Genomic DNA, 24,026 nt, shown 5'->3' on the forward strand with positions numbered 1-24,026 from the left:
CCTCCTGCCATGCATGGTCTGATGTGCTGCCACTGCCCTCAGTTTAGTATGATGTACCAGTCCACTCCTCCTGCCCTCCATTGCCCAATTCTATGCCCCATCATTGACCTCCTGCTTAAACTCTGTGCTTAGCTTGCTGCCCCTATTCTCCTTCCCCCTGCCCTCCGATGTCTTTGTGCATGCCCCTGCTCCATCCTTTTTGCCCACTATGTTCCATGGACCTGCCACTCCTATCTACTCTGAGTGTTCTGTTGAGCTGCCACTCCTCTCCCACCTGCCTCGCATTGTCAGATGACTGTAACCTGTCCCTGCCACCTCCACCCTGCCTGTCCACATGCCATGCCCCTATCCTCTTCCTCCTGTCCTACATGGTCCATTGTACTGCCACACCCTTCTGCCCTCCCTGGTCTGTTGTGCTGCAACTGCTCCTCCTGCCTGCCCCGTGCGGTCTGTTGTGAGGCCCCTTCCCCTGAACTTTCTTGTCTGTGCACAGGTCCTGACCCTCCCTTCTATCCTCCATCGTCCTTTGTGCATGCCCCTGCACCCTCCTTCTTGCCCATCATAGCCATTGTGCTACCACTAACCCTCCCACTTGCCATGCATGGTCTTCTGTGCTGCCATGGCCCCTCCCACCTTCCCTGTGTGGTCAGTTAGCTGCCCCTGAACCCCTCCCACCTTCCCTCCATGGTCTGTGTGTATGCCATCACAGTCTCACTGTTGCTCTTCATGTTGTGTCTTGCTTCTAGTGCCCATCCTGCCTGACCTCCATGGCTATCTTGCTGCTCCTGCCCTGCCCCCTTGCCCCCAGCCCTCTGTTTACATGTGCAGACCCCTACTCCCTCCCTCCTGGCTTGTCTATTCCATTGTAATGCCCCTGATCCATCCCTCCTGCCCTTTATGGTCTGTTATGCTGCAGCTTTCTCTCCTGTCTGTCCATTATGGTCCTGCCTCTGGCCCCTCTGTTCTCTGTTGTCCATGTGCATGGTCCTGTCCCCTCCCTCTTGCTTTCTATGGATTGTTGTGCTGCACTCCCGACACGCATGCCCTGTGTGGTGTATTGTGCTGCTGCAAACCCTGATGCCTGCCCTGCAGGGTCAGTTTGGTGCACCTCTCCATGTCCCTCCTGTCCTCTGTTATCCAAGTCCATGTCCCTACCCCATTTCCTTCCATGATCCAATGTACCATACTTGCGAACATTTTGAACTTGGTAAGAGGGAGATTTTGAAAAAAAACTGGGGTATTGATTTTCCCCTTTGAGTTACATTGAAAAAGAGGAGATTGTAGACAGGAGACAGATAAAATAAAGCCCATTTGAGCTTAAAAACATTGGTCGTTTCCTGACTGAATCGGGACTGTTGGCATGTATGGTTGTACTACCATTGCCTCTTCCTTCTGACCACAATGGTCTATTACATTGCCACAGCCTCTCTTGCAAGTCCTGTATTGTTGGTTTGTTGCCCCTGCCCCCCTTTCCACTGCCCTCCATAGTCTGTTGTGCTGCCACGGCCCTTCCTGCCGGCTCAGTGTGGTTAAATTGTTGTCTTTGCACCCTCCTACCTGCATTCAATTTTCAGAGTCCGTGCCCCTGGCCTCTGCCTCTCAACAGTATCCTAATGAACAACTAGATTGCTAACAATCTATATTTATTACAAAAGTGTGGAACGCCTGACGTCATCTTGATGTAATCAAAACTGTAATACCTAGAGCATTTCCTTTAGAAATTACATATATGAGAGGGTCTTATTGGCATCAAAATTATGGTTAGTGCTCTAAAAGACTAAAATAAGGACATATTTTCTGACTTTTCAAATAGGGACAAAGCACTTTTAAATTATTTGTTATCTTTATGTTTTTTTATCCAGTTGACCACTTGATTAAATGTTGCACTTAGGGGAGAGGATGTGGTGTTACTTCCAGAACTGCAGACTTTGCAACTGGGGACCAGGTTGGAGTTTCTGCTTCAGCTCGACATTCTGTGATTCTGGTCAAATCACTTAGTCTCCCCATGTCTACAACCAAAATTAATTTGTTCTTGTGTGATGTAACCAATGCTCATGTAAAGCACTCCAATACCTGACAAGTCTGCACTATATAACACTGCAAAAACACAAAATAATAAGTGTGTTGCACACTTCTGTCATTGGGCTATATTTGGGCTACATCTGGGTGATTTTGGGCTACATTTGGGCTCTTTTGTCTCCGGTGGCCATCTTGGGAGATTTATTTGTTATGAAGTTTCCTAATGTCCTCATGTACTGGAGTCTCCTCAGTAGGAAATGCTTTCAGTTTTTTACTTTGATTCCATCATGAATGTATTCAGATATGTCACACATTTGCCATAAATTCTGAATGTTAGCACTCTAGTTGCTCATTAGATCACTGTAGTAAAACTACTGTTCACCATGGAAGTCTGCTCCTGGTATTAAAAGTGCATATTTCAGTCTGCATGTCAGAATTTTTTAATGAAATAGAAGAGGATTTGAGAAGTCACTCAAAATGTGCCCTCATTTTCTTTCTTCAGCATTAATCATAATTTCTATGGCAAAATGAACCCCCCTCATTGTGTTCCTTTTTAAATTAAATGTTTTAAGTGTTATCAGTTTATTCCAATCAAGATGGCTTCAGGTGTGCCATACTTTTGTCATAATGAAGACAGTAAGCGCTCTAGTTGTTTTAAGGACACTCTGGGACATTCTGTCATTGGGCTATACTTGGGCTACATCTGGGTGATATTTGGGCTACATTTGGGCTCTTTTGTCTCTGGTGGCCATCTTGGCAGACTTATTTGTTATGAAGTTTCCTAATTTCCTCATTTACTGCAGTCTCCTCAGTAGGAAATACTTTCAGTTTTTTACTTTGATTCCAAAGGCATTCAGATGTGTCACACATTTGCCATAAATTCAGAATGTTAGCACTCTTTTTGCTCATTAGATCACTGTAGTAAAGCTACTGCTCACCAGGGAAAACTGCTGCTGGTATTGAAAGTGCATGTTTCAGTCTGCATGTCAGAATTTTTTAATGAAATAGAAGAGGATTTGAGAAGTCACTCAAAATGTGCCCTAATTTTTCTTTCTGCAGCACTAATCATACTTTTTATGGAAAAATGAACCCCCTCATTTTGTTCCTTTTTAAATTAAATGTTTTAAGAGTTACCACTTTAATCCAAGCAAGATGGCTTCAGGTGTGCCACACGTTTATCATAAGTAGGACTGTTAGCGCTCTAGTTGTTCTTTGGAACACTCTGGGAAGCTGCAGTAGAACACAAAGGAATCAACTGACAGTCTCTGCCTTTGTTGGATGTACATGTTTTACTGAGAATGTCAGACTTCATTCTCACATGACTGAGAAAGATAATGTGAATTTACAGAAAATAAGCTCTCAGTTTAGCTTATAGATCACCTTCCAAACCTCTGTGGGAAAAGCATGAGAAAATATTTTTCTCTCAATCATGATATCCCAGCAGAAGGCTTTTTCACATGGTGAAATCACCTTAGAACATACCACAATTCCTAAAATGAGTATGGTACCATCAACAAATGATTTATAATGTAACTAAAGTCTTATAACCTTCTATTAACTGCAATGCTTTTTAATGAGGTGTTATCATGTATATTGGTCCCAAGATGGCTGCCAACACTTCTTGGATGAAGTGCTGACAGCCAATCAGATCTCAGGATGAGATGTGTGGTTAGGCTCCGCCCACATATATATATGATTTTACTTTTGATTTTCTCAGGAACTACTGAACAGATTGACACCAGACCTGCAAAAGGCACATCCCTGACCTGAGGACTACCTCTCTGCCAAATTTCAAGTAATTCTGTTCAGCCGTTCGGGTTGTACCTTGGACTAAAGGTCCCTATGGAAAATTGCATGGGGAAAACTCGTTTTGGGACCCCCCTTTTTTCTCAGCCCCCGCTTGACGAATCCCCCCGAGACTTTCAGGGTAGGAGCGGAGCGGAGCGCCCCACCTATTTTGAAAATTTCACGAGGATTCGTCAACCGGCGCCAAAGTTATTCCAAATAGAATGTTGCGGATTTCCTATGGAAACACGGTCCTAACTATAACTATCTACTGGCGACCGCCAGTAGATAATATATATATATATATATACATCTATATACAGCAGTGCTGTGATTGGCTGGCTGAAAACTGTGTATAAAGTTGAAGCCACCGTTTTAAAAAGAGGACATGGTCATGTGGGATGAAAAGAAAGGTTAGAGAGTATACATTTAAGGGTACCCTGACCCCATGGATGTTTTGTAGGGATGTCTCAGCGACCCCATATGAGTATTATAAGGGCACCAACCATGTTTATTTGCACGTAGTTGGAGTTGTTGACCCATCACGATGCTCAGCGTGGTCCCCCATGTAGTCTGGCAGCGAAGTGCTGAAAACATAATATTCATTCATACACACACTCGCATATTAATGCATGCACTTACAGACCTTCACATACCCAGACACAGACCCATACAGACAGTCATGCACCCACTCATGAAGCCACTCATATTCTCATGAACCGTCTTACAGACCTTCTCTGGCCCTCCCAAACCCACTCACAGACCCACTAAAACACTTATGTACCCACTCACTCACCCACTGAAACACTCATCCACCCACTCGCAGATCTATTCTGACACTCACCCTCCCACTCTCAGACCTACTTGGACACTCATATACCCAGTTAAAGACCCACTTGCACACTCACGCACTTACTCAGAGACTCACTCATATTCTAATGCAACCACTCAAAGACTCATGCACCTAGTTACAGACCCACTAAGTGAGAGACACACACAGGCACACTCACGTATCAACCCACAGACCCACTCAGATGCTGGCACACCTACTCACAGACCCAGACACTCACACACTCACATACAGACCCAGTCATATTCTTATGCACCCACTGACAGACTCAATCAGACACTCATGCACCCACTCACAGACCTATGCACCCACTCATAGACCCACTCAGACAATCACCCACTGATTCAAAGACCCACTCAGACACTCAAAGACCCATACACATACCTATTCACAGACTCATGTACCCACTCACAGACCCTTTCAGAACACTCATGCACCCACTCACAGACCCAATCAGGCACTCATGCACCCACTCACATTCCCCCTTCAGACACTCATGCAGCCACTACAACCACTCACTGACTCACTCAAAGACTCACACACCTACTTACAGAGCAACTCAGACACTCATGCACCCAATTTCAGGCACACTCAGAGCATTGTGCACCCAGTGAGATTCCCACAAAGACACTCATGCAATAACTCACAGACCCACTGAGGAAGTCATGCACCCACTCAGAGACTCATGCGCCTACTCACTGACCCTCTCAGAGACTCTGAGTTTATGAGTGTTACACATATATACTAACCTACGACAAAAGGTAAGCTAATATACTTTGTGTAGTACTAATGAGTGATTCCATTCTTTAACACAGATTATGTGAGTGGCTGTGTGACAGTGTGTATCCGTGTGTAAGTGGATGTCCTCGTGCGTGTATGGGTGTGTGAGTGTGTATGTGTGCGGCTCTATGGGTTTATACATGGATGTGTGAGTAGCTGTGTAGGTGACCTAGGGTCTGTATTGGTGAGTGACTGGGTGTGTCTGTGGCTCTATGAGGGAATGAGTGGCTGTGTAAGTAACTGTATGGGTGAGTAAATGGGTGTCTTAATGACTGTATGAGTGGTTGACTGGGTGTATAAGTGGCTGTATGGGTAAGCGATTTGCTGTTTGAGTGGGGGTTTGGTTAAGTGAGTTGGTGTGTGAGTAGCTATATTGGAGAGTATGTGTCTGTGTGAATAGCTGTGCGGGTGAGTGAGCGGCTGTGTGAGTACTTGTATGGATGTGTTGATGGGTATGTCAGTATTTGTATGGATGTGTGAGTGAGTGTGTGATTGGTTGTATGGGTGAGTGAGTGGCTGTGTTGAGAGGCTGCATGGTTGAGTGAGTGGGTGTGTGAGAGGCTGTATAGATGAGCAACTAGTTTTATGAGTGGCTGTATGGGTGAGTGGTTATGTGAGTGGCTGTATGAGTAAAGGAGCGAGTGTTTGAGTGGTGTTTAAGTGGCTATATGGATGAGTGAGTGGTTGTATGAGTACTTGTATGGGTCTGTGAATGGGTATGAGAGTTGTTGTGTGGGTGAGTGTGTGAGTGTATGGTGAGTGAGGGAGTATATGAGAGGTCTTATGGGATGTGAGTGGGTGTGTGAGGGGATTTGTAGATAATGTAAACAGTGATGTCACCAGTGATGTCATCTAAGATGTCATTAGTGATCTCAGTGACCATGTCATGAGTGAGTTAATACGGAAGGACATAAGCAGTACATTAAGGGGTCATAAATTATAGTAAGCTCAAGTAACTATAACTGCTGAATTTCTATGGTTTTTGTATGAGCAAAATGTGAGCTTAACTACAATGTCCATGTAACCATTGTTTTTTTCAATAAAAATATACAAAAATCTAAAAACATTTACATAATTGTTATAACAAAAATTATTAGCAATTCATAAATATTTGGTAATCAATTATTAATTAATCAACTTCCCACTCTGTACCCTTGGAGCCCTAGCAGCCCACACCTGAAAAAATAAATATAAGAATGACTATTCAATACCTTACATATTTAAAAATGAATTTAAACAAAATATTAATGGTTACTTAAAAATTACTTAATTAACTTCCCACCCTTGACCCCTACTTACCTAGCACCCCTAGCATCCCACAAAGTAAAATAAATTCCTTATTTTCCATAATTAATATCACTTCAATTATTCATTAATATTAAATAGGTCATTAATTGTTATTTAATTAACATACCGCCCTTCACCCCTATAAATCTAGCAGTCTGCAAATAAAATATAAATAAAATAATTAGGTATTCCATAAATTGGGTAATTAAAACTCACGAAAATTATTAATTTCCAATTCATAATTAATTTGCAATTGATTATTAGTTAATTAACTGCCAAACCTATCCCCCTATAAACCTAACAGCCCAAAAAATAACATATAATAAAAAAACCAGTATTACATACATTACATAATAAATCTACTAAATACATCAACTAAAACGCATAAAAGTTATTAGAACATAAATATTTTAACTTCTATATTAGTGAAAATGATAATAAAATATCAATATTTTTAACAATGAAATTACTTACCTAAAAATATAATATTCTTGTCAATGATATTTGTGCACCATGATTTTTGTCAGTCATGATTTGTTTCCCAATATTCCTGTCTCCCAAAATTTTTTTAATGATATTTTGTTCAGTCACCATCAATTTGATGATCCCAAGTACTAAAATTCTTTTTGGCAGTCCTACAGCTTTTCGGGGAAACCTTCTGCCCATTCTCAGCAAGATGGATGAGTAGAGTGATTGTGCCTGGCCTACGGGCTTCTTTTTTCATTGATGTGACAACTAGGTCATCAATGTACTGAACTGAAGTGGAACTGCATGGTAGTTTTAGGGTCCTTAAGTTCTTCTTTCGTATCTGATTGAAATATGGGAGGCTTTCTGTACACCCCTAATGAGTTCAACATCATACAAGAGTTTTCTCTAGGAATCTGAACGTAAAGCAATATTTACTCTCTTTGTGAAGGGGAACAGGAAATAATTCCTGACACAATTCCAGGACGGTGAGCCACTCTGCTTCTAGGGGAATTTGGAGTAGGATAATGATAGGATTTGGTACCAGAGGATAGCATGGAAAGGCTGTTAGGTATTTTTGTCTTAAATCCTGGACTATCCTCCACTTTTTATTAGCTTTTTGCAAGGCCATAACCAGAGAATCAATAGAGTCCTAATGATCTCTTTAATATTTCTGTTCTATCATACTTTTAATGACTAGGACTACTCCTGAAATGGCTTCTGGGGTCAATTTGTAAGGACGTGTCTGAATGAAAACTGCACTGGATCTAACGATTATCTTTAGGTGTTTAGCACCCTTAATCAAACCAATCTCCTTCCCTGTGAAATCCCACACATATTCTCTGACTGATTATTATAGATCGAGGTATAAGTTTTCCTTGATAAGGACAGTATATAATCTAACTATTGACTCTTGTGCTTGCCATTTGAACTCTGCATCTGCCACCTGAGTCCCTAACCCTACTCTGTCCGGTTTGCAATATATCACACAATTAAGATTACGGAGCACGTCTCTCCCCAACACATTTATGGGGCTTAAATCATATAAGATGAATTGGTAGTGCTCCTTGATGGTCTAAATTTTTGTTGGGACTGGGACTAAAACCTGATTAGTATGTTGCTAATTTGTAAAGCCATGAACTTCAACTTATTTTCCAGGGAGGGATAGGTTCAGGATCCCAACCGTTCTAATGGTCAAAGGAGTAACTCTGGTTACTGGTCAGAAAAGGTACAGATGTCTGTTAACCTCTTCTTTCACATAAGGGCCACTCTGGTCCACTTCTAAGGTTGCACCAAGAATGCACTTCTTCTCGCCCCTCAGGCACTGTCATTGGGCCTGTTTGATTTCCATTGAGCTTTCAAACATAATGGAAATTTGGGAAGTCTAGAATGTAAATGGGTTCTGCTGCTCTCTGAAATGTTCGAAATGAGGATTTCTACCTATGCATCTGTATGGGAACTAGGGAATATTGTGGCATTCCTGATGTATGGGTTTTATGGCTTCATCATAGGTCTCAGGATGGAGGGAAGTTCCTGTTGCATCACGAGAATTGGTGCTTGAGCATCAATTATTGCTCGGTTGGGATTGTATCGACAATCCTGTTTCCAGTGGTGAAGCTTGTAGCAAATTTGACAGGGGGTCAATATCTAGGATTGGGCTAGACATGTTTATTGCCCTTACACTTCCATTCCGTGCTAAATTGGTTTGAGCAAGCATGAACCTTTCCTTCAGTTCTATTTGTTTAGCATCTAATGTATTGCTGCAATACTTTGCGTTCTGAAGTACTTCATCTGTGGGCTTGATTTGCCAACTAAGAACATCCTATATTATCTGATTGCTGATTTCTGGTCGTAATCCATGTACAAATGAAGCGAGAAACCCTCCATGTTGTCTCCGAGGGGGTTGTTCATACCACTATGCTTCTTGTACACCTGCATTAATCTCTCAAACTTGGCATGTACTGATACTTTGGGCACTTGACACATTTTGAAAATCTTGAGCCAGTTATTTTCCCTTTGAGGTACCTTGGTTTTGAGGTGAGCAATGACCGTGTCATACTTGGTCTTCATCAATGGGGCATTTGTGATGGTTTTCTAAGGGATTCTTGCACGCACAAATGTACAGCTCTCTTTTTAAAAAAAAAAACAGTTTTTATTGATTTTAAGCATAGGTGACAATATTCAACAATACACAATACCACATAGCAATATAGAATCACAGTTCGACCACATATGTGTTATAACCATGTCTTGACCTACACTCCGGGCCCGATTCACAGAACTAACTTAAGACAAAATCCTAAACTTACTACTTTTGGCATTCACAGAAGTTAGGATTTTGTCTTAAGTTTGTCTTAAGACAAACTTAAGACAGACTTAAGACAGACTTAAGACAGACTTAAGACAAACTTAAGACAGACGTAAGACAGACTTAAGTTAGGATTTTTTCTTAAGTTTGTCTTAAGTCTGTCTTAAGTCTGTCTTAAGTCTGTCTTAAGTTTGCCTTAAGTTTGTCTTAAGTGTGTCTTAAGTCTGTCTTAAGTCTGTCTTAAGTCTGTCTTAAGTCTGTCTTAAGTTTGTCTTAAGTGTGTCTTAAGTTTGTCTTAAGACAAACTTAAGACAAAATCCTAACTTCTGTGAATACCAAAAGCAGTAAGTTTAGGATTTTATCTTAAGTTAGTTCTGTGAATCGGCCCCATAGCATCTTAGTTAATCTTTACGGGCTCGACCAGTGAGATGTAGTCCCCGTAGACAGGTGGGAGTAGATATGACTCGCCCTGATTGGCAGTTGTTGGTCCTTTCAGTTATTAGAGTGGGACACTGTGGCAGAGTCACCTGCAATGGATTGCTCCAGGAGATACAACTGTAGAGGTGTCCATATGTCTCTAGGGTGGGAAGATGGCAGCAAGAGGTCAGCATAAGTGTGCAATTGTTCTTAGCAGTAAGTAAGATCATTCAACCAGTCTTTAAATTTGGGAGCCCTTCCCCTACCCCATCTGCAGGCCACTCGTCATTTGGCAAACAGGAGCACTAGGGAGATGTACTTCCGCAGTGATGCGGTCAATGCTTCAGTTTAGCCCAACAGAGTGACAAGGGGATCTTCGTGGATATGCAAACCAGTCATTTTGTCAAGTGCCACCAGCACCTCTGCCCAATATCATCGAACAGGGGGACAGTCCCAGGCCAGGTGGCAGAAGTCAGCTCCCTCCCTCCCACAGCGGTCACAGCGACCAGTGTCGCAAAGATGAAGTCGCATAAGGCACGCGGGTGTATAGTATAGACAGTGTAAGTACCTATAGTGGATAATGCGCTGCCGGCTGCTAGCAGAAATTTGCCCTGTTTGCTGACAGCAAAATGCCCACTGGTCATCATTGATAGGGGATTCTAACTCCTCCTCTCACCGAGTCCTGGCTGCAGGGGGGTCGTGAGTGCCGTCGGTTTGGGTGGTTCGATAGAGAAGTGAGATAATATGTGCCAGGCTGTCTTTTTGCAGGAGGTTACGCAAAGGTGACGGTGCAGGGGGTTCCTGTGGGAAGCCCGGGGTGATAGTTTTAACATCCTGTCTCAGGCAGATATAATAGAATCGTTCTAGGAGAGTGGGCACTGTAGTGCTGAAGAAATTGTCGCTGGAGCGAAATGTGTTGTTTGTGAGAGCTGTCCCCATGTTGTGGTGGAAAGCTTTCAAAGGAGTTGGGTACAGCCGCCTTCGCCCATGACCAGAAGATCTAGGCGACCTCGGAGAGGCAGAAAAGGGGAATATAGCATGGCTAGATGGAGGCGACAGGCCAGGTCATGCCAAGCACTAACGGTGAATTCTACTGTGGAAGAAGAGAGTCGCTGCGGCGTGGCAGGTGCGCTTAAATATGCAGAGCATGGGGTGGGAGCCATGTAGCCATCTTCAATAGCTAGGTGAGGCATATATGGGGGGGTTATCCAGGATGCTGTGAAGTGGGCTTGGGCACAGCTAAAGCACAGTTCTAGATCGGGGATCTCGAAACCGCCTGCACTAAAGGGACGAGTGAGTATGTCTCAGCGAAGCCTAGCTTGCTTCCCTCCCCAGGTGAGACGGTTTAGTTGAGTTTTCAAGGCTTGGAAGAAGTGCCTGCTGGGGGCTTAAGGGATGTTGATAAAGAGGTAGAGCAGTTTGGGGAGGATCACCATCTTTATTAGTGAAGCTCTCCCGGCCATGGATATGGGCATGGCGATCCACCTGGTTATTTTATCGGTGAGAAGGTCTAAGACACGTCCGTAGTTTGCCAACATCAGGTCAGTGCATCTTCGGGTAATGACTATTCCTGAGTATTTTATAGTGTCCTTCGCACCATTCAAGAGGGTAGTCTGGGGCAAATTGCGGTGTAGTGGCAGTGAGAGGAAATATCTGAAATGTTCCACATTTAATGTTAACGCCAGAAAGATGACCGAATAGGATAAGCAACCGCAGGATGGGATTAAGGGTTTCCTCTGGGTTACGCAGATAGAGAGTGAGATCGTTGGTGTATAGGAAGATCAGGATCTGTCTTTCGGGATAAATGAGGGCATGGTCGCGGTAGTGCTGCCGTACCTTGGCAGGCAGGTGTTCGATAGCCAAGGCAAAGAGGGGGGGATCATCCTTGCCTGGTGCCTCTGGCTATAGTGAAAGGGGGGGATCTAGTTCCGTTAATCAGAACGCTAGCTCACAGGTCAGTATAGAGTAAGCTTATCCATGCCAGAAAGGGGGCGGGAAAGTCCATACATTGAAGGACGAATGCTAGGTAATCCCACTCGAGAGAATCAAATGCTTTAGTGGCGTCCAAAAAGACAGCCACCGCATTCATATCTGGATCTATTTCCTGTAGGGCGGCGAATAGTGTCCGGAGATTATGGGAGGTGCCCCTGCTGGGCACGAACACCAACTGGTCAGGGAGGACCAGGGCAGCCATGAGGGGGCTGATGCGGTTCACAATTAATTTAGCTAATATTTTAGCGTCGACATTGATAAGAGAGAGGGGCATTGCGTAGGTGGTTTGACAGGTTTCGGTAAGGAAATTATGAGTGCTTTGCACATAGTTTGGGGGAGAATACCCGTCTCTCTGGCCTCCTCAAACACATGCCGCAGGACCGGGATTAGGATATGACAATAGTTTTTGTAAACTTCAGCCGGGAGGCCGACCGGACCTGGGGCTTTGCCCGACTGCAACTGTATGATGGCGCCAATGTTCTCCTCGTCTTCATGGTGGGCCAGGAGGGATTGCCTCTGATTATCTCCAAGCCAGGCTATCACGGTGTCATCAAAGAAGGGTGTAAAGTCAGTAGGGTGTGTTCTGTGCGATTTGTACAGCACGCTGTGAAAGTGTTTAAAAATAGCTGCGATTTCCGATGTGTCTCTGTGCTTGTTCCCTTCGTCATCCATGATTTCCAATATAGTGTTGGTGATTCTAGGGGAACGAATAAAGGCCGCTAGGTCCTTTCCTGGACTCTCACCCTCTCCATATCGGCGGGCTTGGAAGTACTTCCCTCTAAATTTACATTCCCGCTCAGCAGTTTCCTGGTAATCATTTAATACATCCCGTATGCGTTTACGTAGCTCGGGGTGGGTGTAACCTGCATTTGGGTCTCTGTGTGTTTGAGGTCACCTTCTATTTTGTGGAGGGTGGAGCGAATATCCCTTAGTATCCCTCCACTTTTAGCAATGCAGAACCAGTGCACTGTGACTTTGAATGCTTCCCACACCGTGGAGTATAGTATCACTGAATTGTCATTACGGGGGAAGAAGTCTTCGATTTCGTGCTCAAGTTCCACTTTAAAAACTTGGTCAAGCAGAGCTTGTACAGGCAGGCACCAGGAAAGGTATGGGGATTCTATGTGAGGGGGTGCAAGCATGAGAAGTACTGGGGAATGGTCAGAGTACGTGTGTGGCAGATGGGAAGAGTGGAGCATCCAGGGGGTGAACCCTCTTGAGATGAGCCAGCCATCTATGCGGGACCAGGAGGAGTGTGCAGTGGAGAAACATGTCCCCTCTGTGGCCTGTGGGTGAAGGTTGCGCCATGCATCCATAAGGCAGTGGTCAATCATGATCTGGTTAAGGGTATGGTGGGCAGCGGAATAATGGTGGGGTTGTGGATGTGAGCGATCTAGCGTTGGGTCAAGATTAACATTAAAGTCCCCTCCCCATGCTACGTGTGTGGATCCAGAGCCTAGGATTTTCCCCCATAGCACTCGGAAGAATTCGGGGTCATCCGTGTTCGGGCTGGAGACAAGTGTGATAGAGTGGGCCGTCAGTCTGCCCCATAGGATACTGTATCTCCCCTGCGGGTCAGCATGCGCACCGATGAGAGTAAAGGGGAGTGTGTGCCTGATCAGAACCACAGTGCCCCGTGCATAAATGGAATATGAAGAGAAGCATCTGTTGGTCGCCCAGTGGGAGGCAAATGTGGGCGAGGCCGTGGGACTGAGATGTGTTTCCAGGAGCAGGGCGCAATCTATATTGTGGCGGTCCAGATAGAAAAGGATGTTTTGGCGCTTGCGAGAGTCTCCCAGCCCTCTCACATTCCAGGTCAGAAAGTTGTATTTGGGGGGACTAGGTCGAGCTTCCACAGTGGTGCATCATGATTCGTCTAATGTGCAGTAGGTAACGGTCAATTGCGTCAGGTATGTTGAGTCGTATTGGGTGAACTGTAAGTGGTGTTAAATATATTCCCTTCCCTCCCCCATCCACATCAGTAGCCCAATCCTGCCATGCTTTGATTCCCTCCCTCCCTTCCCCAACACACCATGTACCATGCTCCCAACAGGGGAGGGTGGATACAGGGCAGAAACTTCAAGTAACCATGACATGAAAGGGATTCCCTGAGTGGGTAGCGGCTATAGGGCAGGCCAGATTCTCCTCGCGTCTGCGAGGGTGCTCGGGGGAGGATACTGAAAAATCTCATCCTGCTCTGCGTGTTGTTGAGTAGACTGCGTGCGTGGTAGCGTCCATCACAGTAGTAAATGGGGACCACCAGGAGTTCACCTGTTTTTGATGTTGCTTAAGAGTGCTGCATGTTCTGTGGGCGATAGTACAATTCAGTATCAATTAGAAGTGCTGCACAAAGCCTAGGATAAGTACGCAGTAGAGAGGTGGGTTAGTTACTCCACATCCGAAGTGCCGCCAGTGTCAGGTGAGTGAATGGAGGGGGAGGCGCGATCCGTGGCTCTTTTAGGCAAGGTTTTTATAAAGTCTTCGACATGCTGTGGATCGGTAAATATGTGGTGCTTCCCCTGTTGCGTGAATTTGAGGCGTGCCTGGAAAAGCATGGCATATGCAATGCCCATTTGTTGAAGTTTCTTTTTCATCGGTAGGAATTTCCTTCGCGACTCTTGCACGGCCATGGTGAAGTCTGGGTATAGGGATACCTCAGCGCCATCAAAGCGTACCTGACCTCGCTCCCTGGCAAGCCTCAGTGCGGTGTCTCGATCTCTGTAGTTAAGGAGTCACGCTATAATGGGGCGAGAGGGAGCGCCGGAAACAGGGCAAGGGGCCAGGGACCAGTGCGCTCTTTCTACAATGAAGACCGATAACACGGCCTCCCTGCCAAAGGCTGAGGAGAGCATGCGCTCCACATAGTCTTCCATTTTTCCCGTGGTGGTTGATTCTGGCACACCTAGGATCCGCAGGTTGTTACGTCTTGAGCGAGATTCTAAATCTTCGTTCTTGGCAGCGATGACTCTCAAGACTTTGTCCATGTCAAGGGTTTTTTCTGCAGTCGTGGTAGAAGTGTCCTCTAGGTCGGAGATGCGACGCTCTACTTCCTTGATTCTTTCTTTGTGTTGGTCGCTCCTGTGCATGAGGTTGTCCATATGGGTGTTCATTGCGTCCATTTTTGAGTCTATGGAGGACAGGCTGGCCTGCATAATCAGAAGGAGATCCTTCAAGTCCTCCATTGTGGTGGGTGGGTCAGGGGTGGCTGCATTGGGTTGATCCCCCTCTGACTCTGCATTTGCGTTGATTTGCGGGCCTCAAAGGTGAGTTTGGGCTGCTTGCCGTCTGCCTTGCCCATGGCGGCAGCAACAAAAGAGAGGAAGGTGGCCAGCGGGGTGGGTGCTGGGGTGTTGTGCTAGTAGGAAGGGCACGATGATTACAAGGTCCTCCGGGAAGGCGTGAGTGCCAAGGAAGGTCCAGTTGTCCGCTCCCCACCACAGGTGCTGGAGCAAATTTGGTGTAGGGTGTCGCCGGTGATGAGCTCCTCTGAGTATGCTGATTGGGTGCACTCAGTGTGAAGTGGTTGCCTGTGTGGGCCATCTTGATTTGGCCGCCTACCTAGAATCGCAGGCAAAGGGGGGAAGGCAGGATCCTCACATGCAAGAGGAGACCCCACCGTACGGTCAGGTGCGGCGGGCGGCACCTCAGAGGGACCGCAATGCAGAGTGCACAAACGATTCACTTTGATCAGACAGGCAGGCGCAGATGGCCCAGGTGCAACCAGGCCATCCGGCAAGGGCAGCGCGGGGACCTGCGGAGAGGAGATCCAAGGTTCAGCAAAGTGTCGGGCCTTAATAGAGCAGGCCGATCCGGGGGTGGCGGCGAGGTGGTCAGAGCCATCGCTGGATTCTGAGCCTCAGTAGCGGAGGCAGGCCTTGCCTGTATGCATGCGGTTGTAGTGATTGGCACAGTGGCGGCTGCCTATAGCTGCAGGGGAGGCCGTAGGCTCGTGAGAGGAGCCAGGATGAGGAGACCCAGAGGAATGGTGCACCCTCGGTGAGCTAAGCAGGGCACTGTGATAGGGAATGACATCCGCCGCTGCACTCACCAGGGGTCTCGCAGCCGATGTCTTCAGCAGGTCTGGAAAGGCCCGCGCCGGGGCAAGTCACACGTCACTGGGCACACGGAGGCAGAAGCTATGCTGGTCACACCTCCGGAGCAGTGGCCCCACGTCACCACGTGCAGATCCCAGGCACAGGCGGCTCCACAGGTGCAGCACGGCGATCGGTGTCAGGACTAGCCACAAGGGCCCTCACTGCATCTCTCCGGCCCATGCTACACAGTCGTCCCCGCCACACGGGTGGATGCCCTGGCTGCTATAACACGGAGAGGGGTGCAGGATCTTGGGGCTCACCATTGCGAGCATGTCATCTATGGCCTTAGAGTATGGGGTCACGGCCCATGCAGCCTCTTCGGATGACAGTGCGGTCGCGGAGGCAGCTGCACGTCCAGTCACTGCGGTTAGATCAGAGGACTATCGGTGCATCGGCGGCCATTTTCTGAAGCCTCAGGGCTGATGGGGATGAAAGCAGTCCTCAAGGTTGGCGGTTCTGCTTGTGGCAATAATTTCGCTGCCGTGGCGTTCAGCGAATGCTCGCCATCTCTTCCTCGATGTGTGCAACTTTGCAGGGCAGTAGAAGAGAAGGATACCAGTCAGAAGGTGCCCCTAGCTGCAGGAGCTTCACGTAAATGCGGCCATCTTGATTGGTGCCCACTAGCGCCCCCATGTACACCTCTCTTACATTCTGCGCACGATCCTTTGGGACTGCTACCTCAAAAAGCAACTCCAAATTCTCTCATTTGAAATTGTCACTCTCAGCTCTATTCGGGTGTACAATTTTCCAGGATTTTCCTTCAACCTCGGAAGAGTACTGTGAAATGGAATTGATCTGTTTGAGACCAGGGGGCTTGCATGTAAGATCCTCCCTTGACTTCCCTCAAAGTGTATTCCTTCACTGTTCCCTTTGTGACTTCTCCCTCTCCTTCTCCTAATTATTATTTCTTCCGTTTTACCTTCAACCTTCCTTTCTTAGACCTCAGTTTCCTAAATTTTCCCACATCAATCCACTCTCCGATGCTCCCAATCAATTAAGTTTCCTCACGGTGTTTTCAATCTCTTTGGCTTTAATAAATTCAATTCCTTATCGTTCATCATCATCCTTGCATTCTTCCACAAATTTTTCCTTTACATCAGGTCATACCCATATTCATCTACCACTTTTTCAGTCTTTGCATGAGCTTCTCCTGCTAGTCTTGCAGCTTATTTACTCAGGTAACGCAATTAATTTTCAGTTTGGTGTCCTAAGAAGTCAAGGCCTACATTACCCTTTACTATCTCTTCAAACCCTCTTTTTAATTGGGTTATGCTTAATCTCTAAGGAGTCTGTTCTCGGAAATTTGAAGTCAGTCCTGGAGTTGCGAGTTAGATTTCCTCCTGTAAAGGAGGTTTCTGAGATCTCTCCCATCAGGGTACTAGGATCTAATATACTGGATGCATATATCATATTATAGGGAATGCTTGGAGGTTTGTGACCCTGATGCATGCTAGTAATCATTGTTATGGAAGCAATACTAGTGCTAGTCGCATACTGTGACTTGTCCAAAGTAGAAGGTGTTGACATCAGGACAGTGGTCTCAGAAGAACTTGGGCTTGGGCTGGCTAGAGAAGAGTGTCTGCAAATACATTCATTCTCTACTGGTGTCTGGGCTGTAGCACCTGTTGTGGGTGCTGCCTAATATGGATTTTTTTTTTTATTTCTAGGAGCTCGTCCATGAAGATGTCCTACTTCTCACTCACTGCTTCAGTCTCATCCCTGGGTTTATTTTTAGTAGAAGAAGTATGGGAGCACACTGCCTTCTATACTACCACTCAATTTGCCCCAATGCATCATGGCTTTGGACTTCGGATGGGTAATATTTACTATTCCCACTCCAGCCTTTGCAACAGTAGAAAAGGATTGGACTTTGGAAGGATAACTTTCACCATTCTCACTACAGTCTTTGCAACAGAGGGAAACTGTTGGGCTTCGGAGGGGGGAAGATTTACTACTTTCACTCCAGTCTATACAACAGTAGGGCAAGCGTTGGACTTCAGAGGGGTTAAATTTACTATTCCCATTCCAGTCTGTACAAAAGTGGGTAAGGCATTGGACTTCAGAGAGGTAAGATTTGATATTCCCAGTCCAGTCTGTGCAACAGGAGGGAAAGCGTTGTACTTTCGAGGGGTGAAATGAATGATTCTCACTTCAGTCTATGCAACAGCAGGCAAAGGGTGAGACTTTAAAAATGGAAGATTTACTAATCCCACTTCTGTCTGTGCAAGAGTAGGGAAAGCATTGGAGGTTGGAGGGGAAAATGTACCTATTCCTAATCCAGTCTGTGCAACAGTAGGGAAAGCGTTGGACTTCGGAGGGGAGGAGATTTACTAATCCCACTCCTGTCAGTGCTACAGTAGAGAAAGTGTCGGACTTCGGAGGAGTAAGATTTACTTTCCCTACTCCAGTCTGTGCAGCAGTAGGGAAAGTTCTTCACTTCAAATACATTACATATTTGAATAACCCTAATAATTTATCAACAGATATAAAACTCTCAAAATACACAATATTAATTTACATTAAAATATACATTAAAAAATAAAGACAATTAAACAATTTACATGATTAATAAACCATTTTAAAATTATCAATTAAAATGATAATTTAATTATTACTGAATAAAATTTCCAACTGATAACCCTACAAACCCAGCCACCCACACTTAAAATGTTACTAAAATATATAATTAAGACACAATATACATAATTATTATCAATTAAAAAAAATTAACTAATTATTTTTTACTTATTACTTCATTATCTTCCCACCCAAAACCCCTACAAACCTAGCAACCCACAGTTAAAATAAACTAAAATAGATCAATATCACCTAATTGACAAAATTAATTTCAGTCACATAATTAGGAATTATATATTGCTTAATTACCTTCCCACCCAATGCCCCTACAAACAAGCTGCTATGACACTTTAAATTACAATTAGCAATTAAATCAAATAATCTAAATCACTTCAATTGACAAACTATATTTAAAAACATTTATAACAATTATACAAACAATAATACCACATAAGAAATTGAATGCACTAAAAATATGCAAATTAAAATAATCCGGAAACAATACTTTTCACCGCTATATTATTGAAAACAAAATTAAAAACAATTATATTCTTAACAACGATATTACTCACCTAAAAAATGCTATTCTTGACAACGATATTTCAACATCACAATATTTTTATATTACAATATTTTTTCCTGATATTTCTGTCTCCTGATTAAAAAACTACATATTTTAAACACCACACTTGTAACAGGTAACTTGCACCAATGAATATCAAATGATGAATATTTATGTGATGACTGGAAGGGTCTTTACTAGATAAACTATGCTTAACTCATATTGCTTGAGTGATCATTTTGGTCATCAACCCCTCCATGTTTCACTGGTATTGTTACTTTTCTTGATTGTCCTTTCTTTCACTTAAGTTCATGATCTCTAATTTCTTCTGGGACCAATCAGTTTACAAATGCCAGACAAAGGGCCGATCACAAGTAGTGAGACTGCCTGCCAGATTCTAATAAAATCAAAGTGGGGCGGATGGTGCTGTGGCAGTCCCATGATGGTGTCTTTCTAAGGCTCAAAGAAGAGCCTTAGAAAGACAACACCATAGGACTGCCACAGCACATTCCTGCACAGGAAAAAATGCACCATGTTGTAAATTTCTTCCAGTGCAGGAACTTGGGGGTGCAAGATGAGGGGGGCCCCAGGGCTCAGTCGGAGCTCCTGGACCTGGGCATGCAGGGAAGATCACGATTGGCCCAGGATCCTGTCCCAGGTGCTTTGCCATGCCGTTGGCCAAAGGGTAGTACCCAGGATGGGTGTACCCACCCCGGAGAACACGGGCCCTGGTCAGAGCCCCTGAACCCAGCCAAGTAGGGGAAACCTCCCGAGGCCGAAGGGACCCACATGCTGGGCCCTTGGTGGTGCGGCAGGCCGGAAGATGGAGCCTAGGGCGGGAGGGCCAGCCCTGGGGTGTGGCGGTGCCCTTGTTTCCGGTCATAGCTCCTGGAGCCAGCCAATCAGGTGAAGGCTGCCTGGGCCAGGAAAAATGATATAAAATCTTGTTCTACCATTTTTTTCCCCTTATATTTTGGACCCTTGCTCAGCCCACACCAAAGGAAACCTAGACATCCAAGGGCTATCCAGGGTGGGATGATTTGCGTGACACTCACCAAATTTTCTTAACCCGAATCTTTTACAAATCTCAAAATTTGACTTAAAAAAACATATTTTCCTCACAATTTTGTGATGGAAAGTTTTGGAATCCGCAGGAAGACACAAACTTCCATCCACCCGGCATTCCCCCAAGTCTCCCAATACAAATGGCAGGGGAAGTTCCTGAGGCTGAAAGATAAAAATGAAATCCCACTTCTGTAAACAGCAGAGGTATTTCCTGGATGTGTGCATTGGATGTAATGGTCACGTCCTCCTCTCACGGCCACCATTCGGAGGACATAATCATTACGTCCTTGGCACAGAAAGGGTTAATATTTGTTTGTTTTGGTGTGTTGTTTCTGGAGTGAGTATGCTATCAAACTATTGTAATATTGTGTTATGTAAAGTAAATTGGTGTATTATTCTAATGCCTAGTGCTAAGTTGTGGCATTGTATTGTGTGGGTATTTTGCCGTGTTTTTGTTTTACTACAACTGCATCTAATTTTCCAAAACCTACACAAATTCTTTAGACCTACTACTACCAGCACATTTCGACTCCTACGATGTAGTGGTAAATTAGAAGAGCACTGCTAATTCTCTGGGGGTATCTGTTGCAAAGACCTTGCAAGTCACTCTGAAGGAAGCTTGCTTTATATTTTCAAAGAGCCATGTTTACTGTAAAAGGTCTGTGTGGAGAAACAGTATTCTTATCTTGTAGTGATATTTCTATTTATTTATGGAAGGCATACCATGAGGAAACAAGAAAAAAACATGTCGGGGAGAAATAATAAGACAGTGACCCAACATTGTACGTGCCTAAAGACACCTAATTCCATGTAGTAAGCCTTACTCTTAGAAATAAGACCGTAGGGCATGCTTATTCACAACAGGTGATCTTTGTGACAGTCAGCACCAGAATCTAATGTACTTCAGTTCAGTGGATTAGTCAGTCAACAATCTGCTGATCTACAAGAGAAAATTCTGCAATATTGTAGAAGTTCAGAAAACAAAGGGCAGGATGTACAATGGAGTTGCCAACAGATCCTCAAATATCAGGAAATTAGGAAGTTCACAATATAGAACTGTAAGGAATAACACCATCTTCTTGTGAACCCCAACCCACTTTTTCCTGTGAGTTGCTGCCATTAGTGCTCTGTGCATTATCACATTGCCATTCAGTTTCTTGATGTGTTGCTTTTCCCCAACAACATGCCCTATAATTTTATTTTACCACTGTCGGATGTGTCAGCCTTAGGGTGGTCTCCCCTTAACGTTTTGCCTTCCGCCACCATTTTTGTTGGCTATAGGACTCTGTACACTTTACTACTGCTAACCAGTGCTCCTGCATCTGAACATTGATGGTAACATTAGTTTATAACCAATTGGCATATTTAATTTGGTTATAAATCCCTGGTAAAGTCACACTACATGTGCCCAGGGCCGGTAAATTAAATGCTACTAGTGGGTCTGCAGTACTGCTTGTGCCACCAAATTAAGTAGCCCGTTACACATGTCTTAGGTCTTCCAGTGAAGTCTGTGTGTGCAGTTTTAAACTGCCATTTTGGCCTGCCAAGATAAATTGTTTGCCAGGGCCAAACCTTCCTTTTTAGTACATATAAGACACCCCTAGGGTAGGCCTTGTGCAGCCCCGAGGTCAGGATGCCATGTATTACAAAGTATGACATATAGGTTGAAGTAGTACATGTCCTGGTATGAAAAACTCTTAAATTTGTTTTTCACTACTCTACCGCCCACCTCTCCCGTAGGATAACATTGGAGTTACTTTATACCATTTATAAGTGTAATTTACAAATAGGAAAAAGTGACCAGCTCATGTTTGGTGTTTCCAGAATCATAATTTAAAATCCTAACTTATGGTGATGTCAGATTTTAAATTGTACTTCAAAAAATGCCACTCTTTGAAAGTTAATAAGACTAGAGTAGTGAATGCACTCCTTCCCTTGTCTTCTTCTTTTAATTTATGCTGAAACTGCCAGTGTGTGTGCGTGCAAGCAGCGCTGTGAATCGTCCCATCACAGCTTGTCCAAGACTCTGAAAAAAGGTGCCGCTTTTGGCGGCCCCATCTTTTGGCGGCCCCATCTGCAGCAGATGGGGCCGCCAAAAGCGGCACCTTTTTTCAGACTCTTTGAAAGTTGACATTTTCCTTTCTTAGACATTTAATAAGGCCTGCAGCCTGGGTCCGGCCACATGACTGGGTGTAACTGACAGTTGAGCTTCGAGTATTCTTCGTAGATAGCCAAACACAATAGGGATCTTAGATATGCATAGATGGGCAGGATGGGGGGGAGGAGCAGGGCACAGGCCCACTTATACTTGAATAGGCTGTATCCTTCCGCCACACAAAGTGCTGCATACCCCCTTAAGTTAGACTGGAGCCAGGACAGCAAAATGCCTGGGGACTACAAAGGGAACCCTCTAGACGCTTCCCCACGAATTCAAAGGCACAGCTGCGTATAACTACTGGTCCTCGGACACCAATTCTTCAGTAGTCCTGGACCTCTGGATACTCTGCCAGGATGAAAGGCTGCTGTGCTGATACAAGGACTGCCACACTGCTGGTCTGCTGCTTTTATTGTACCGCTGCCCTGGTTTGGTGACCTGCTGCGTTCTATCCTCTTGCATGCGGGATGAGAATTGGACCTACAACTTTGTCTTGAACCCAGAACCCCTGGGTGACTCCAAAGTCTAGTCTGCTGGCCTCCTTATCTGAGCCTCATGGAGATAAAAGTTCTTCACTTCAAATACATTACATATTTGAATAACCCTAATAATTTATCAACAGATATAAAACTCTCAAAATAAACAATATTAATTTACATTAAAATATACATTAAAAAATAAAGACAATTAAACAATTTACATGATTAATAAACCATTTTAAAATTATCAATTGAAATGATAATTTAATTATTACTGAATAAAATTTCCAACTGATAACCCTACAAAACCCAGCCACCCATACTTAAAATGTAACTAAAATATATAATTAAGACACAATATACATAATAGTGGTGCCTCAGGTCCTGGAACCTTGGTGTGGCACACAGGCACTGAAATCAAGCTTTTGGACTCTTCATACCAAGCTGCACAATTCACACAGAAAATCAGTGCAAAGTGCTGCCGGTCCTTCTCTTCCCACTGCAGCATCAACCACTGATGGGGAACCACCAACGTGAAGCTTCAGTCTGTTCATCCGCGATGCTTGGTCTACTTTCATGCATGCCAACAGCCTCCCCTGATACTCTCCTTGCTCCTCACCATTCTCTTTCACACAAACAGGACTTTTGGCATGAAACATGAGGAGGTAAAACTTCAGCGGGACTGAGACTATTGCCAAACCATGTTCCTTAACAGTTTCCTGAACTTTTAACTCTGACCTGGTTCAACGCGACCTGATAGCTGTGGTTGGTTTTTTGTACTAGTTGAATTTTCGTCATTTAGGTCTTGTTTTATTATTAAATTCAGCTCTATTTTTTTAACTTGGTCTGGAATCCTTTTGGTGTGGTCTTTTTATAGTTTACTGTGTGAAGTGTTTCACCAATATGTTACACATTGCCTGTCAGGTAATCCTGACTGCTGTGTGCCAAGCTATCAGGAGGTTGAACACAGGCTATTTTGGGGTTTGCTTGTACCTTACCCTGACAGAAAGAGTGGTTGCAGCTTAAGCAGGGCTCACACCCAAGTCAACCAGTAACCACATTTCTTACAACCACTAACTAGTTTATTTACCCATGTAGGTTAGGATAAGTTGGTGCACCAGTGCCATGGAAGTTGAATGTCATAATTGTGTATTTACATCACCCACACAAATGACAAACTTTTATGGCACG

The sequence above is a fragment of the Triturus cristatus genome, chromosome 5_1 (assembly GCF_964204655.1).
Source record: "Triturus cristatus chromosome 5_1, aTriCri1.1, whole genome shotgun sequence".
NCBI classification, from domain to species: Eukaryota; Metazoa; Chordata; class Amphibia; order Caudata; family Salamandridae; genus Triturus; species Triturus cristatus.